Source organism: Corythoichthys intestinalis, chromosome 4, assembly GCF_030265065.1.
Source record: "Corythoichthys intestinalis isolate RoL2023-P3 chromosome 4, ASM3026506v1, whole genome shotgun sequence".
Classification (NCBI taxonomy): Eukaryota; Metazoa; Chordata; class Actinopteri; order Syngnathiformes; family Syngnathidae; genus Corythoichthys; species Corythoichthys intestinalis.
Genome location: NC_080398.1, coordinates 60,915,436 through 60,933,264, shown reverse-complemented (window position 1 = coordinate 60,933,264; position 17,829 = coordinate 60,915,436).

Below are 17,829 nucleotides of genomic sequence, written 5' to 3'. Positions count from 1 at the left end.
CTGATTTCAATTATTATTAGTAGTAGTAGTTTTTGTTTTATTTTTATTTATTTATTTTTATTCTATTTGTGATTAAATGCGATCTTTATGTATAATTTTATTTCCGATTTTGATTGTCTTGGTTTTTACGTTGTATTGATTTAAATGTGATTTTTATGATCTTCATGTGATGTAAAGCACTTTGAACTGCCTTGTGTTGAATTGTGCTATATAAATAAATTTTCCTTGCCTTGCCTTGCCTAGTCATCGTGACGTCATCTTCATGGAAAAAATTGTTCGTTGACGAAATATTTCGTTATCGTCACCGTTGACAAATACAATGCTTACAACATATGGGAAGACTATCTAAGTTACCTATTTGACTGAAGTCACTATATAATACAAATACTGTAAGGTTGCTTAAAAGTTGGTGGGGACAATTTGATCATCCTGAAAAGTTGGTATCAAATACATCTCAATAAAACCATGACTATTGTACGACAGCATCAACATCAAGGTCTGCCTATTTGAAGAGGGAACAATAGCATCAAATTGATGCTGCTTTGACTGGGGCATTATTATTTGATAACCGAGAAAATTATTAAAAATTATTAAATTAAAATTAGGATTCATCCAATATTTTCATGCTGCTGTGATTTTTTTTTTCTTCCAGGAAGCCAAACATAAAAAATTAAGCGGCGGAAACCCTCAACACGATGAAAAAAGCGTTGCAAGTCAATCGCCACCCAGTTTCCCAAAATCAAGAGAGAGTGGGTCGAGTCATATGATGACCCAAGTGATGCGGTGTCCAGCGATGACGACTGAAGAGATCCTATGAGGCCTGCCAGATGCTGAATTTCTTCCGTCTGCGACATCAGATGATGACTTAGGAGAAATAAATGTAGCAAATTTTGATAACATGAAATCTTAACTACTCATATATACAGTACACATTTTTAAAAAAGAAAAATCTAGTGACCTTCATATTTTAATAATAATGATTTTTCTTTGTATAGAGAACACTTAATGCTAAAGAAAAGAGTAAATACATATTTCCCACTTCCATTATCATTTTTCAATGTTGCGCTAGTCCGTTGCTATCCTAACTTTGTGTTGCTTACTAAATTTATGTTCTTTGATGTGTGCCATTGTTTGCTTGGTATAACTTAGCTTTCTATGTTGTGTCACAATCTGACAGCGAAAGCTGATGCTGATTCAGCATAAATCTGGTATCATTTATTATTGTGGCCTATTGAATATAATTTCGGAATGCAATATAATTACAATATATTATATACCAATAGAATACATTAAACAGTCAACAAAATATGTCAATGTTGTTTACAATTTATGGCTTTATTTTTTTAATGTTATTCATGCCCCTGTCAGTGCTTCAGCCTCCTCAAGTTTGGCTCTCACGTCTGGGATCTCCTGACGACACAGGCATACTCTTGGAAGGGTAATTAATTGACGGTTTAGAGCAACACCTGGAAAATAAAATCGTTTTGTCATTTATTTTGAAAAATCAATAACATATCATTTATTTAGCCACATTTGGGCTAGCTTTACCATATTTAGATCGGTAGGAGCTGTCCCATTACCTAATATCCAGTTTTAGCTATGTGGAGAGCATAGAAAATACGTATATACAACCATGTCATCGCATTCTCTCACATAGAAAAATCATGATGCTGGACTTAGGCTTACCACTCTCCCAATCGTGCAGTGTCGAGCTGTCAATTGGCGTCATGACGACATCTGGTGTGTCAAGTAAATCGTCGTCATCTGACGCCTCAGGTTCAAACATGTAGGGATTAATTGTAGTTCATCTTTCCTGGGAGCCTTTGCCATCGGTAGCGTCACGAAAGAGCGATCCTGAATGGTTACCTCGGGTGGAAATATCACTGATATAGTCAGTGCTGCTATGCTAGCTGTGGATACTAGTCTTCTGTTGCGTCGGGGAATTTATGTCATATTTCCGGTTTTGGGAAGGGACATTTAACGGAGTTCAAAAAAAAAAAAAAAACGCAAATTATCCTTGCAATTACGTGTTGATAATGGTTAATGATGGTTGTTTTGACGAACTCGTCCAAAGTTTATATTCGTAAAATTATACCAAAATCCGGAAAGCTCTTCAGTTGCCCTTTAAATTTTATTAATCATGATGTAGCTGAAGATATTGTTCTTTGATTGCACCAGGTTATATGTCACAATATATCCAATAAATTCATATTATTTTAAAAATGTAGTTTTATTTTTGTTTCATATTGCACGCAATATAAAACGTTGTAAGATTAGTCATCAATTTGTAAGGGCATACGTCACTAATTGTAAGATTGCCAACGGCTTCGGGTTGACAGGTATGTGTATGGTTATTGAAAAACTGAATAAAAAACAAGTTATTGGGGGGGCATGCAAAATCCGACAAAACGGGCCCAAACCTTAAAAGGTTAAAGTTGTTGTACTACTTATTTTTAAGTTATGTGAACCGGAAGTTGTTTGGGTTCCACAGACTTCAAAATTTGCCAACCTAGGTCTGTGAGAACACAAAGCTGCTTTTCGGGATGGCGTAACGCGAGCCGTTTTAACTTTTGTGTGAACGCTGCACATTAGTCATCATAGGGGGATCATTTGAGTTGTATTTTGTCTGGTCCTCACCTTGGACCTGTGATCTGGGTGACCCTGCCAGAACCAAAAAGCCAGAGACAACTTACCTCCTTTGGGACATCACTGAGAAAAACAAACCCTTCCTTCACAATAAGATGACAACTCAGGAAGGGGACAACCGTTTCATTATCATGAATAATATACCACAATTTTGGAAAAGTGCAATCAAATTGAATGCAGTACCGAGAGAATACAGTGTCATGAAATTGCCCGTCTGACGAAACAGAGCAAATTGCTGTTCCAACGCTCCATTACCTTCCTTCTAATTATAAGAAATCACTTCCTGTTGTATTTGATTTAACACTAAAATGCTTTTATACTCTACACATTACTGGTATTGTCCACCATCAATTATGCAACTTCACCTTTTGCACAACAGCTGTAAATATTGCATGAAGGAGCAGAATCAGCAGAAACTCAATTATGCTACACTGGTTAAGTGAGCTGTAGGGTATGTGCTCTAACTGGGATTTGTAAGTGTCAGCAGAGATTCAGCAAGTTACACAAGCATGCATCATGTATATAATACGTTGTGCCAGGCAGTCATATCAGGCAAATATCTTGTGATTTTGAGGGTCTTAAAACGCGGGGTAGGGGGGTTATGGGGAGTCTCGACGATGCATACAGCAAATATTAATAACCTAATTGACGTAATAATTACATAGCATTTTAATCAGTACTTTTAAACTGTTAATTTCAACATTGTTAAAATAGTGGTGCTTTGTAGGGGTTTCAAATTTTACTACACATCAAGACTAAATAATTAGGCAAGTCATAAAAAAATGTGTTCTGTCACACTTAGACAAAATGGAGCAGACTAAAGTGCATAATTCTGTTCTTTTAACAGGCATGAAAATGGGTCAGAGGTTAAAAATGGTGAGAAGGGTGTGGAGGAAATATGCTCCGGTACACTTTACAACTAGGGCTGTCCCAAACGACTAATTTTCTCCCGATTAGTCAGCAGACTATTTTTATGATAAATCGACTAAATAATCCCCCCCCCCCCTTTTTTTTTTTTTACTAATTTAGCAATGAAATTTTCGATGAACCCCTAAATTCTTTATTTAAGTACAAATAAGCACGTAAATAACAACAATCACAAATAAACAATGAGGTCAAATGCTGATAGCATTAACTAGTGCAAAAGAATAGAATGTAAACAGATTCAGAACACTGACTTCGCCTTTCCAACATGATTCAAAACAATTCTTTAAAAAATATCTAGCATTAATATTACAGTATACTACTATATATAATAGTATTATAATCATTGCCAATCAGAATTTTCATAAAGGGTGTCATTTAAAAGCTATTTTAATGTTGAATCTGAATTCTGAAGTATGTGGGATTAACGTGGATGACGTGCTTTTATTTTGAAATGTTCACCGGAAGTACGTTTGCTAAACCGCTAACAGCTTTACAGCGTTAGCTTTACACTCCACAAACTCTTTTTGTCATTGCATGTGGTGTCAGTAATCAATTGTTTTCGTTTGCAAATGTTTTTAACCAGCGATTTTTTATGTTTGAAGTGTCACCTTTTAACCACCAAGTTTGCGTTTTGGAGAAGACCGCCAATGTTTTGTAGCAGGCTAAAGTAGGTTGTCTTTTTCCCTATCAGCCTCAATGTAGCAATGCTGTTTACAGTGTTTAATATAGATGTGTTTCCTTATTTTGTATGTCTGAACTTTAATTCTAAGGTGTGTTGATGACCAATAAACATCTGTGAAAGGGACTGTAGTGCCATATGCCATCAACATGCACGTTTACACGCACGCACAACACGACCAAACGCAGCCGTAAAAAAATTACCGTCTTCATCTTTATTTACTATGCGATAAATGGACTCATTGCATATAGCGACCAGTGCTGGGCACATTACTTTAAAAAAGTAATTAGTTATCGTTACTCACTACTTCTTCCAAAAAGTAACTAAGTTAGTAACTAAATTAGTAAAAGTAAGTAGTTACTTTAAAAAGAAGTTGTATGTCAAAGAATTTGAAATTTTAGAGCAGTATTCGAGTCAGTTGAATAGAGAACAACAGACAGGTAGTTGTGTTATAGAACCTTGTAATATTTAGTGCACCTCACCAGCAACAGATTTATCCTACACTTGAAGTGCAACAAAAATAAACAGATTTGAATTGCTTACCACAGATGTCGACAAAAGCTTTGCCCCGGGACATAAATTACACTTTACATGCACGCTCTTGCCTTTTAATTTTGACCAACTTGAAATAGTGTTTATATCTCCACCTCGTAAAGGACAAATTTTCCTCTGAGTGCTCTGCCATCATATCTCTCTGCATCCGTTTTGTGTGTTTGCCGCACGCGCTGTTCCGGTTTGTGTGTGAAAACACCGGCTCTAAAGTACGTGCGCTATTAGGCTCGAGTGTTTACGTCACAGAATGGGGGATTACGTGAGATTTGACAACAACGCAGCTATATTGGGAGCAGGTCTGGCTCGCGGGACATTAATCTTTAACTTGCCAGTTCGATAAAGAGACAAACTCATTACTAAGGTAAAGAACAGATATGTGATCAAACTTAAGGATGTGAACAATGTTGACCCTTACGAGCAAGCCGAAGACAAATGGAGTAAAGATGTCGACGGGCTTCACAAACTACGTGAAATGGACATTCTGCTGTATTTATTGTTTGGTGTATGTTACTAAACTCATCAGCGAATCCGAATTACAAATCGCTACAAAGCTACAAACACTTTTGCTGCGGATGGGTGCAGGACCTGCACATTATGACCGTATTAAACGGCAACTCCATTGTTCTTGCAAAGGTAGGCTATGTGTATTTACTATTTTCATTGCCATGAACCTGAACGCACCCAAAGTCTTGAATGACAAATAAACAGAGCAGAGTAGACTCGCTAGGGCTGGTAGTTTCTTCAATTTATCCAAAGTAAGTAACGCACCGCTTTTGACTGTCAGTAACTGTAACGGCGGAAAAAATAGTTAGATTACCTCGTTAATGAAAAAATAACGCCGCTATTCCCAACACAGATCGCAACAGGCTTAACAACTTATATAAAACATGTCGTTAGGTAGTTAGATGGATTTACAATCTGCCAGCTTGTAATTGTCTGCTGTCGTCTTCCAAAATTGCAACTGGGTGACGGCCCTTTTAGGTGTTCATTCACGGCCGACATGAAGCCAAGGTTGGCATTGAAGAGACAGGACACCACAGTACCCTCCTTTGTTTCGGTCAAATAAGTCAATGTTTTGGCCGCTGTGGTGCGCTTTTTTGGCTTTTTACCTATTTCCCCGCTTGCATACCAAGCGTCCGACATTAAATAAAATCTCCGGAACACCCCCCACCCCTTGAAAAATTTCTCCTCTGATCAACAATTTACGTAGGTCACCCTTTTTGACTTCAAAACGGCGAATTTCGCTGAAAGGTGAGAGATTTTCATGCCTGTTTTAATAACGTAAATGGTCAGTGGCAGAAACAAACAGAGGGCGCTCTAGAAGGAAGAATTAACAATCTATGAAACAAAATAACACAAGAAAAAAAGGAGCCTGGCGATATACTCGAGTAGTAGCCTAAAACAAAGGAATAGCCATAAGGCACTGAATAACAAGATGGGCAGAACACTATGAACAAATCTACAACGTAGAATTACTGGGACAATGGAGTCGGGCCGTAATGGCAACAAACACTTTGGCACGAAACTAGGAGTGTCCTCTTTTCTCAGTTGAGCTTATGGCTACTCAACCTTGACAGTGAACTAAACACCATGGAAAAGGAGTTACAAACAAAGAGTCAACTTGGTCTTTTTCTAGTTTCATTCCTTTTTGTAAAACTGCAAAAATACAAAAAACGCGTGTTATACACAAAATATTCTTTTCTGCATAATAACAATGTGTTAAAGTAAATAACAGCATTTCTTAGAACATGAGCCTATCCAGTAAAAAATAGGCGATTGCTGTTCCCAGCAGGGGGCGTCAGGCCTAATGGCTAATATTTCAATGCAGTCGTGTTCAGGCTGGGGTCCTTCTTATACACCCCGCCCAGGTCAGGTCCGTGAATGAAAAATTCACCATTTTATTAACTTTAGATCTCTTACATCTCATGAACATTCTCACCAAATTTGAGGAGGATCCAACTAACTCCCTAGGCGCCAATGTCTCAAATGTACACCCAGGCATGAAAATCTCTCACCTTTCGGCGAAATTCACCGGTTTGAAGTCAAAAAGGGGGACCTACATGAATTGTGTAGATCCGAGGAGAAACTTTTTTGGGGGGTGAGGTTTGACGGGAGTAGGCATGTGCCGGTTACCGGTGTCACGGTTTAAAGGGTATGAAAACACTAAGGGGCTGTGAGATATCAATAGAACCGTTATGTGGCAAGATAACAAATATTAATAAAGTTAACAAAAAAATAAATGGCATTCATGAGCAATTATCAAAAATTACGAACATTTCCGAAAGTATTCTGGAAACAGCTGAATGGGGCGGAGACGTCATAACAAGGAAACAAAAGGTTGAGGCAGGTGCCATCGTTGTTTATCGAAGAGAGAGTTGCGTTTGTGTTTTATCAAAAAAGTTGTTAAAATGGTTCAAACCTGTCATGCTATGTGGTTTACAAATAGCCATTTGTCGCAATGTAGTACCCATGAGTTCCCGAACGCGAGAAAAAGAGCTGGACTACGCAGACAATGAGTAAAGTTCGTCAGTGCTAAGAGGGCTAATTTTGCAGACCCAGCCTCCGGCACGGTTTTGTGTGGTGCGCATTTTACACCTGAAAGCTATACGAACTATGGACAAATGAAATCAGGTTTTGCTAAGAAATTGCTGCTGAAAGCAGATGCGGTGCCCACCTACACGCGCAGCTACCTAAACGTCCAGAGATATCAAGAAAGAGGACGATGACTGGCTCTGATGAGACCACCCCAGGCAAAGCAAAGGAGGGAAATGGCCAGAGTGAGTACTCTTTTATAATAAAAAACAATATCACGCATTGGATATAGGACTGGACACATGTATAAATTATCGCTCGTAAAATATATAGAACAAATCCTCTAATCCCATTCATATTTGTGTCGGTTGGCAGAGCGAAAACCGATGATAGCACATTAAATGATAATTATTCTATACATTATTTTGCGGTCACAGTGTATCAGCTTCACAAAAAGAAATGCAAAACAAACCATTCTGTGTTTCTGTTGCCGCCGGTGTTTCATCAGTGTGATTGCTCCCCTCAATGATCCTTTCATTAGGCTGCATTGGCTTTCGTTTGGGCTCAAATTGATAACCCAAAACACCAAAGAAAGGTTCATAACTCTCCTCGTCACCATTAGAAGAATGTTCGTTACGTCGGATTCGTCGCTCCAACTAGAAACAAAATTGTCCGCCATCATCGCCGCCATTCAGTACTAAGCACTGAGCCGGTTGTTTCCTTATAGTGACGTCTCACACACACAATATGCTAGATTTCCAGCATCTCGGGGGCGGGTCGTTTTAGCTTGACAATTGACCTAATTTCTATCATTTTCTTGGTGTTGCGATGTGTGTAATTACACAAAGTGGCATGATATGAATTCAAAAGGCATGCGTTGATGGATAAATGATGGAATATTAGCATTTCCCCAGGTGTTGTCATACCCTTTAACATGCTATGAAAACGTTGCGGTTTCTGTCACACCACAGTACGGGATTCATTATTATTTTTCATTTGTCAAAAATGCAGCCAAAAGTGGCGCGGCAGCGCTCACTCCTTCCCCTGTTTGTTGCTGTGTGTCAGTGATACTATTCCAATGAACCCAAAAACAAAACACAAGGCGTACTTTTCTTCAATTTATTGAGCTCTCAAATCTTGGTAACTGAAATATTCAAAATGAATACATTTAAAACGTTTTACAATAGTATTTTTCCATGTGTGAGTAGCTTCAACAGATTAACACCATGAAAAAGTTCGCCAAAAACAAAACACATTTTCCTTAGATATTCAAAATACAAACTAATTAAAAACTTACAAAGACAAATGTTAGCCTAGGCTTAGCTGGGAGAGCAACTTCGGCGACGTTTTAAGTCTCACAGCGCCTGAGTGAGAAACAAGCTTGAAGTGGGAAAAAAAGGATAGCGTCAAAGATCGCTAATTGCGACAGATGATCTTGCCCCAAGCAAAAATTCACATTCGCTGGACGAGGAGAGGTCTCACTCCCAATATTTTTTTTAAATGAATGCATTTGCCAGCATTTTGGATTTGGTGAGTAATGGTTTCAATACTTTTAATATTTTGCGGTATAACAAAGTTACTGCCGTTTGTTGCAGCTTGCATCGAACACTGCCAGAGCTAACCAGTGAAAAAATACTGGACTGTCTCAGAAAATTAGAATACACAATATTCTAATTTTCTGAGACAGTCCTGTATATTGTTCTATGTAAAGGACGTCAGCCAAGGTCGGCCCCCCACATTTTTACCACGCCAAATCTGGTCCCCTTTGCAAAAAGTTTGGACACCCCTGCTTTAAATGGTGGATTAATGTACAGGACTGTCTCAGAAAATTAGAATATTGTGTATTCTAATTTTCTGAGACAGTCCAGTAGCTCTCATTAAGTTAGCGTCAAGCTTGTGTATTTATAATGGTAATATAAAAGAAGAAACGCAAGCTTCTTTCTAATATCGCTGCAGTTGGTATTTCAGGGACGTGTGGCGCCTTTTTTTCAGTGCGACATTCGTGCAGTGTTGAACACCTAACTGGTTTAGCTTCAAAGTAAACTTTGTTTCCAGATAAAACATGGCCAGCAAAAAGTAGCCTATATGTGCCTGTGGTGCCTCCTGCAGATTACTGAAACACAGTGTGTTTCGACAGAGCTCAATATTGCGTTGGGTTGTACAGTGTACTGGTGTTCGGCAATTCCTTGTCGCGGCGAAACGTCCTACACAATGCTTTGCATCCTTGTGCAAACATTCGCACGCATGCGCACATCAGTTAAAAGTGGCGAGTACTCACTTGTTTTTATTGAGTTTTTTATTACCTTTTCATTCCCTCAAAAATACTTTTAACCATTGTTTTTTGTGGTAACTTTAAAGCAGTTGACCACATTAGTCACATAGCATATTTAAACCGTCCTTATTTGATATAACTACATTTAAGTCTTTTCTTAAGGCATTTTTTAGAACGTTCTGCCAGTATGCATCTGAACAAAAAAAGTTGAGAGCACACGGTAGTACTTTGGGTGTCAAATTCGCCTCATATACAGTAGGACGTTTCGCCGATGTAGACATTTTGGCAAAACACCGGAACATATGTCCTCCACACCCTTCTCACCTTTTTAACATCTGACCCATTTTCATGCCTGACACCCTGTAAATCAACTAAAATGGCATATTTTTTTCACATTCAATCCCCAATACCCAATTTCCAGTTGGGTTTGGGATATAGGCTCCAAGAGACTTTTTGGCGCAGTTTTGCACAAGGTATCAATTTTGATCGCTCTACGGTGAAAAAAAAAAAAACTAATATAAAGAGGCCTTTTTGAAAAATTCAAGGGAACGACATTTGTTGCAGTTTTTCGCAAGGTCCCAAAATTATCAAAATTTATGACAAGCCGCATCTATCTGCAAATTTTGGCAGGTTTCGAGCAGGTCAAGACCTCACTCGCTTTTCATTTGCCATATAAAAAAAAAAAGAATCCTTTACGTTACAATACAGCTCTTGCACTACTTGGTGCTCAGGCCCTAATGACAGATACACTAGCTTTTAATCAAACTGAAAGTGGCTGCTCTATACAAGTGCTAGAAAAATCCCCTGAAAATGACAAAAGACAGTGATAAATGTAACGGACAGCGGGGAATGAGGGTGTGGCAAACGATGTGCGAGTGCGAACCCTTCTCCCCAGGTGCTCCGAATTGAGACTAATTAACACCTGGACATATTGATTGGCGGAAAGGAAGTGTGTCCGGCTACAAATGCAGCATGAGCAGTGTGTTCTTTCTGGGAGGGTGGACTGCCAGCTCTGCGGATGGATGCTGCATGAAGAAGCGAGGACTGGCAGTAGTCAGTATAGGCACATTTTTAGCAGGGGCGGGTGGGTAAAATGTTATCATTTTATCTATTTTCTAATGACTGTTTTTAGAGCGGTTTTAAAGTAAAGTCTCTGGCTGCCCACAAATAGTTCCAGTGGGCTTAACCACAGGGGGTCCCATAGTCCTGCCCATGTGGACACAAGTTTTGTTTGCAGTGTTTTTTTGGTTTGCAGTGCGAGAGCAGTGCCGTCCTCCCTGGGTAGCCCGAATCCCACGCCGTCCAGCCTAGAAGTGACTCACTTTTTAGCCTTTTATCTTTTTTTTTTTTTTTTAAATCTAGTGTGAACTGAAAAGCCTCGTATAGCCTCCTCTTGCTGTGTCACAGGGGGCCGGAACTAACCCGCGGGTCATTACAATAAGGATCCTGTGAAAACTTTAAAATTTCAATTCAAGGCAGAATTTCATGACACATCAGAGCCATTCATTTATTAGTAACGAGCAGTGTACTTTAACAGCAATGAATAATTCATTTACATGCACAGCACTCAGAACCTCCCAAAATGACGCTGTCAGCTGCCTCTTTCAAATGAAGAGTCAAGTGAGTGGCTTTAGTCATTTGTAAACGATCAATTTATCGAAGCGGCTTTTATTAGATTTTCAACACCTAAATTACGTTGAAATTTTTGTATCATTATTACAGAGATTTTATACGAGCACAATCTGTTTTCACCTAATGGAGCCAATCAAACGTGATAAACAAGGTGTTACAGTACATCAAATAAGACATACGAAAGGGGAACAAATAACTGTTTAAAAGTCATTGTTGTAATAGAATCCAGTTAGCTTAAATCAAAAGCAAGTGGACTTTAATTACTTGAAAACCATGACTTCATCAAATGTAATTTTAATTGTATAGCACTTTTTATACGTACAAATGCTATACAGAGTGCTTTATATCACAGGATAAAATATACTTTAGAACACAGAGATAGGAAAACATGTTTACGGTTAATCAGTTATTGAATTCATTTACTTTAGAGTACTATCAGGATAATTTCACCTGAACAAATGAATTTATATGAATTTCAACATGTTACGTTTGACTCTCATAGGTTCCTGGGTAGTTTCCCCATTGCGTGATAATAGTGTTGCACATGTCTGTCAAGCTGAGATGACGAGGCGGACTCAGCTGCGGAGTTCAGGCAAAACTTTATTTAAAAAAAAAAAAAATAAAAAAAAAAAGTTCTTTCGCTGGCATGCCGGATTGAGAAAAAGTACAAACATAAAACGCTCCAAATGGACGAAAAAGCCAAGACAATTAAAATCAAAATTTCAAACTCAAAGCACTCCAAATGGAGGATAATACCTTGACAACTGTGATAGCTACAAAAGAATGTTGACTTGATCAACATGGGTAGTAAAAGACTTTGGCATAAGATAAGGGAGACTCAGGCAATATATACACAAGACGTAATGGGGAACAGGTGGAAACAATAGGCTATTAGGTGACAAGGGGAAGGGCAAGTACACAGACACGCGGAGGGTGAAGCCTTCAAACAAAACAGGAAATGATATGACAATTTCAAGCGTGGCAATATAGAGGCTCACCATTTTTACGGTGCCTAGTTAACTTAACATTTCGTCCCGTCGCACCAAAACACGAAAAAATACCATACAAAAAGGAATGTCGCCACTGACAATGGACATATCACAAAATGTATGTAAAACTCTGTCAACCCAAGGCTCTGTCAAATTCTCTCAGTGACAGTGATTGAATGAACAAACGATTTATGGATGATGGCGGGAGTTCAAATTTGCACTACCAGAGCTGGCAAAAGACCTATTTTTTAAAAATCAATTTCATGGAGAAGCAGACAGAGAGGGTTGCAAAATGGTAAGTCTCTGGCAACTTAAAAACGAGGAACCCCACAGGCCGAATATCTATAACATAAGCTAGTTAGTAACGTTATGTTGCGTGTTCTGTCAGATTTTTCTCCAGAAGCTTTTGTGGCAGTGAATAAACAGTCTTTTACATTGTCAGATTTTCAATATAATCCAGAGGTGCTAAATAAACTAGAACCTGCAATTTCTAGAGAAATTACTCTGGGTCTTCGCTGTGTGGAGATACAGATCTTAACCCCTCTCAGGTTGGTCTGGGGACATTTCGGGGAGAATATCAGGTCACTTACTGTTGATTTGGGGACATTTGGTGGGCATGTATTGGTCATATCAGGTCATTTGGGGACATTTGAGGGACCATGGCATTCACTTACTGTACATATGCGTAATGAAATCTAAGTACATTGTAGCTAATAGTATAGAATAAATAGCCCTTTATTGTCAATGTTTGTTTGTTCAATGAGATTGCAGAGCATCTCCCTTTACAGTGCAGGACAAGTAGAAAACTCTCAAAAGTGGCTTGCAAGAATAAAAGTATAAAATCTAAATAATTATAAAATATGTATGAGGTAGTCCTATGTTCAGGCAGTGCAAATAACTGAAGTGAATAAGCAGCAGTTGACAGTGAAGGCATTAAATATTGCACATTAATATTGCAGCTAAATAAGTATAGCACATAGAATATGTGTGAATAGAAGTTAAGTTGTAGAAGTTGACAGTGAGGCATTCGACATACATGGCCGCCAATGGCAATAATTACCGTAAATGCCATTGGAAATGAATGGGAAATTTGAACGTCCATGGCCGTCAATGGCATTGACTTACATATACGTCAATGGAATATTCAAATAATGAACCAGAAAATTCAATGACTGTTCAGTTTTATTTAAAACTGTGCAGAATGGTGAAAAAACAAGCAATAATAATTTTTAAAAAAAATGACCACTACAAACCGAATTTGAACAATCTCAATACTGTATCTCCAAAACTTTAAAACTTTTAACAAAAGTTTGATTGCGAATTTAAAGCAACTATCAGGTGCATACCGCCACCTACTGTACAAGAGTGTGCAGCACCCACCTGAAGGCATACTGCGACGGTGACGCAATAAACATGGCATTGAAACATTCAAATCAAGATTAAACGTTTAACACAGGCCCCATTTTGAAAAGTAGTAGAGTAAAAGTACAGATACGTGCTGTTAAATGTAGCAAAGTACTTCATATTTGTACTCAAGTAAAGTACAGATACACAAAAAAATGTACTTAAGTACAGTAATGAAGTACAATTGCTTCGCAATTCTATCACTGGAAATCATTAAGAGTGAATGGAAGTTTTTTTTTGCCAATGCAATAGACATTCATGAGCGTCAATGCCACGGAAGTGCATAGGCATTATTGGCATAAAATAACATGGGTGTCAGTGATATTTAAATGACATTGGAAAAGATGGAGAAAAAAAGAAGTCATCAAAATTAATGAAGTGAAGATGTCTTCCAATATCTAGGTTTATTTATTAATTATGATGATATCCCCTCCTTTCATGATGACGGTTATTGTGATTCCGTCTGCAGGAATCAGCAGACGGCCCTCCCCAAATGCTGCCTCCCAAACATCTTCTGGAATGGTCAGGGTGGCCCCAGTGGCGGTCACGGCCATCTTTCCGCCCATGATATTGTAGGCGATGATGGTGTGTTGACGCTCTGTTGTGGATTCCTGTCGAATAGAAATATGAATTGTTGTAGAAATTTAACAAAATAACCTTGTACTTGAATATACAGTGATCCCTTGCTTCTTCGCGAATCAACCTTCATACCCTCAGTGCATTGTTGATTTTTTAATCTTAATTTAAGAATGAAAGCGTTCTAAAAAAATATTTATGTACCCTTTATATCTACATGTGTGCACTGACACACGTGTTGCATGAGAGTGAGAGTGAATGTACAGTCCGTATTTTATTCAATTAATATTTAATTTAACGCTTCAAATTATTTCTTATTTCTTAATGTTCTAATGGTAACATATGCATTTATATGGTTTCATGCGCACTTAACTGATGTTATATATATAAAGAAAAAAGTATGTTAAAAATGGGGCAGTGACACTACTTTGTGGTTTTTCACTTTACAGGGCAATTTCTGGTCCCCATTACCAGCGCTTTATCACTGTGTAGAAAAAAATGAAAGCAAAAGTATTTCATACAATATAAGTAATGAGCAACATTGTAAAATGTATATGATTTGTGTGATTAATCACATTCTCTAAAAAAAAAAAATGTGCTCGTAAATTTTAATACATTTCAGCGATTGAAAGAATCATACACAAAAGTGAGCATTTGTTAACATCTGTTCACAACCCTCTTAAAGGGTATTATAATACTAAGGGGCTGTGAGATATCAATAGAACTGTTATGTGGCAAGATAAATATTAATAAAGTTAACAATAAAATAAATCACATTCATGAGCAATTATCGAAAATAAATCGAAAATTACAAACATTTCCGAAAGTATTCCGGAAACAGCCGAATGGGGCGGAGACGTCACAACGAGGAAACAAAAGGTCGAGGCAGGTGCCATCGTTGTTTATCGACTAGAGAGTTTGTGTTTTATCAAAAAAGTTGCTAAAATGGTTAAAACCTGTCATGCTATGTGGTGTACAAATAGCCATTTGTCGCAATGTAGTACCCATGAGTTCCCGAACGCGAGAAAAAGAGCTGGACTACGCAGACAATGAGTAAAGTTCGTCCTGGCTAAGAGGGCTAATTTTGCAGACCCAGCCTCCGGCACGGTTTTGTGTGGTCCACATTTTACACCTGAAAGCTATTCGAACTAAGGACAAATGAAATCAGGTTTTGCTAAGAAATTGCTGCTGAAAGCAGATGCGGTGCCCACCATACACGCGCAGCCACCTAAATGTCCCGAGATATCAAGAAAGACGACGATGACTGGCTCTGATGAGACCACCCCAGGCTAACCAAAGGAGCGGAGCAGCCAAGCCCGAAATGGCCAGGGTGAGTACTCTTTTTAATAAAAAACATATCACGCATTGGATATAGGACTGGACACATGTATAAAGTATCGCTCGTAAAATATATAGAACAAATCCTCTAATCCCATTCATATTTGTGTCTGTTGGCAGAGCGAAAACCTATGATTGCACAATAAATGATAATTATTCTATACATTATTTTGCGGTCACGGTATATCAGCGTCACAAAAAGAAATGCAAAACAAACCATTCGTTGTTTCCCACACGATCTGTTTCCGGTGTTTCATCGGTGTGATTGCTCCCCTCAATGATCCTTTCATTAGGCTGCATTGGCTTTCGTTTGGGCTCAAATTGATAACCCAAAACACCAAAGAAAGGTTCATAACTCTCCTCGTCACCATTAGAAGAATGTTCGTTACGTCGGATTCGTCGCTGCAACTAGAAACAAAATTGTCCACCATCATCGCCGCCATTCAGTACTAAGCACTGAGCCGGTTGTTTCCTTGTTGTGACGTCACGCACACAATATGCTAGATTTCCGGGATCTCGGGCGCCGGTCGTTTTAGCTTGACAATCGATCCAAATTTCTATCATTTTCCTGGTGTTGCGATGTGTGTAATTACACGAAGTGGCATGATATGAATCCAAAAGGCATGCGTTTATGGATAAATGATGGAATATTAGCATTTCCCCAGGTGTTGTAATACCCTTTAAAATGGCACAATGAGGCAATGAATTTAGAATCTTCATTTAAGAAAATAGGCAAGATAACCACTGCAATTAGATGCTTTCTGAAGAAAAATTTTTTGAAAAAAAAAAAAAAACTTTGAAATTGGTTACATTTCTAAGTGCTAAGGATTCAAAGCTCAGTTTTTGCATGTTTAATTATAATTTGAAGATTTTATAGTTGTTTTTGGGAGTCCTTTTAATTTTCGTCTTGGTCTCAGTCTTTTGGACGATAATACTAATTAGTCTTAGTCATATTTTAGTCATCCCAAAATGTTATGTCTTCGTCTAGTTTTGTTGACGAGAACTCAGGACAAACTTCATCTAGTTTGGGTCGACGTTTGCTAAAAATGTTTTTGTCTTTATTTTCGGAGTAATTTTTTTAATTTTAAAGTTTTCCAACTATTTCAAATTAACATAGACAGACGAGCACATATTGTAGCATCTACAAGGACAACACCAACTTGGTCATAATACATACTCAGTAGGAAAAAAGTAAATTATTTTCAAATGATTATACCCACCTGGACCTTTACAAACTGTAAGTAAAAATATATTTTTTATTTTTATTAAATCAGAGGGTTTAAGAGGACGCTCGTCATTAGCATTAGCCTAATGATAAGAGGAAAGGGAATTCTATGCTAACGCTACGAGTTACATGCAATGTGTGATGCTCACTCAGCACAGAACTTTAACCCTTTAACACCTAAGCCTGTTTTGGCCGAATTTGCATGCCTTTGATGTTGCCTTTTATATTTCAAAGAAAAAATAGTTCACAATGGCCAGGTTGGGTCCCTTTTTTCAGGACACCATAACCTCCATGTCCTATCTGTTGTTTTCTTCACTGACCAATTATAATCAACATTTTGGACCCAAAAAGACAAAAAAATCCCAAAATCTTTTTTCAAAATTTGTCATGTTGATGTCCCATTGACAACCAAACATGCTCGACCAACCGTTTTGAAGCTTGATAATATTTATTCAACTTGTCAGCATAAACATTTAATAGAAAAAGATAAGACTGAATAGTTTTATGTTTGACAATTCAACACAAACAGCAGGTATGGTCAGAGGCGTTTTGGGGCTTTACACATACTACGCTCAAAACAGGTTATATATAGTGCAAATTTTTTAAAATAAATAAAAATATATACCGTAATTTCCCGGGTATAAGGCGCACCCGTGTATAATGCGCACCCCAAATTTACTTGTAAAATCTAGGGAAAATTACTGTACCCGTTTATAACGCGCACCCTAATTTTAGCACCAATAAATAGAAGAATACAAGAAAAAAGAGCTCGTGTACAGATGGAGAAATGTCATTTTACTGACTGGTGAAACACAGCACAAGCATAGCACATTGGTAGTTCAAAACTAGGGTTGTTCCTATCATGTTTTTTTGCTCCCGATCCGATCCCGATCATTTTAGTTTGAGTATCTGCCGATCCCGATATTTCCCGATCCGACTGCTTTTTTTTTTTTTTGCTCCCGATTCAATTCCAATCATTCCCGATAATTTTTCCCGATCATATACATTTTGGCAATGCAATAAGAAAAAGATGAATAAAACTCGGACGAATATATAC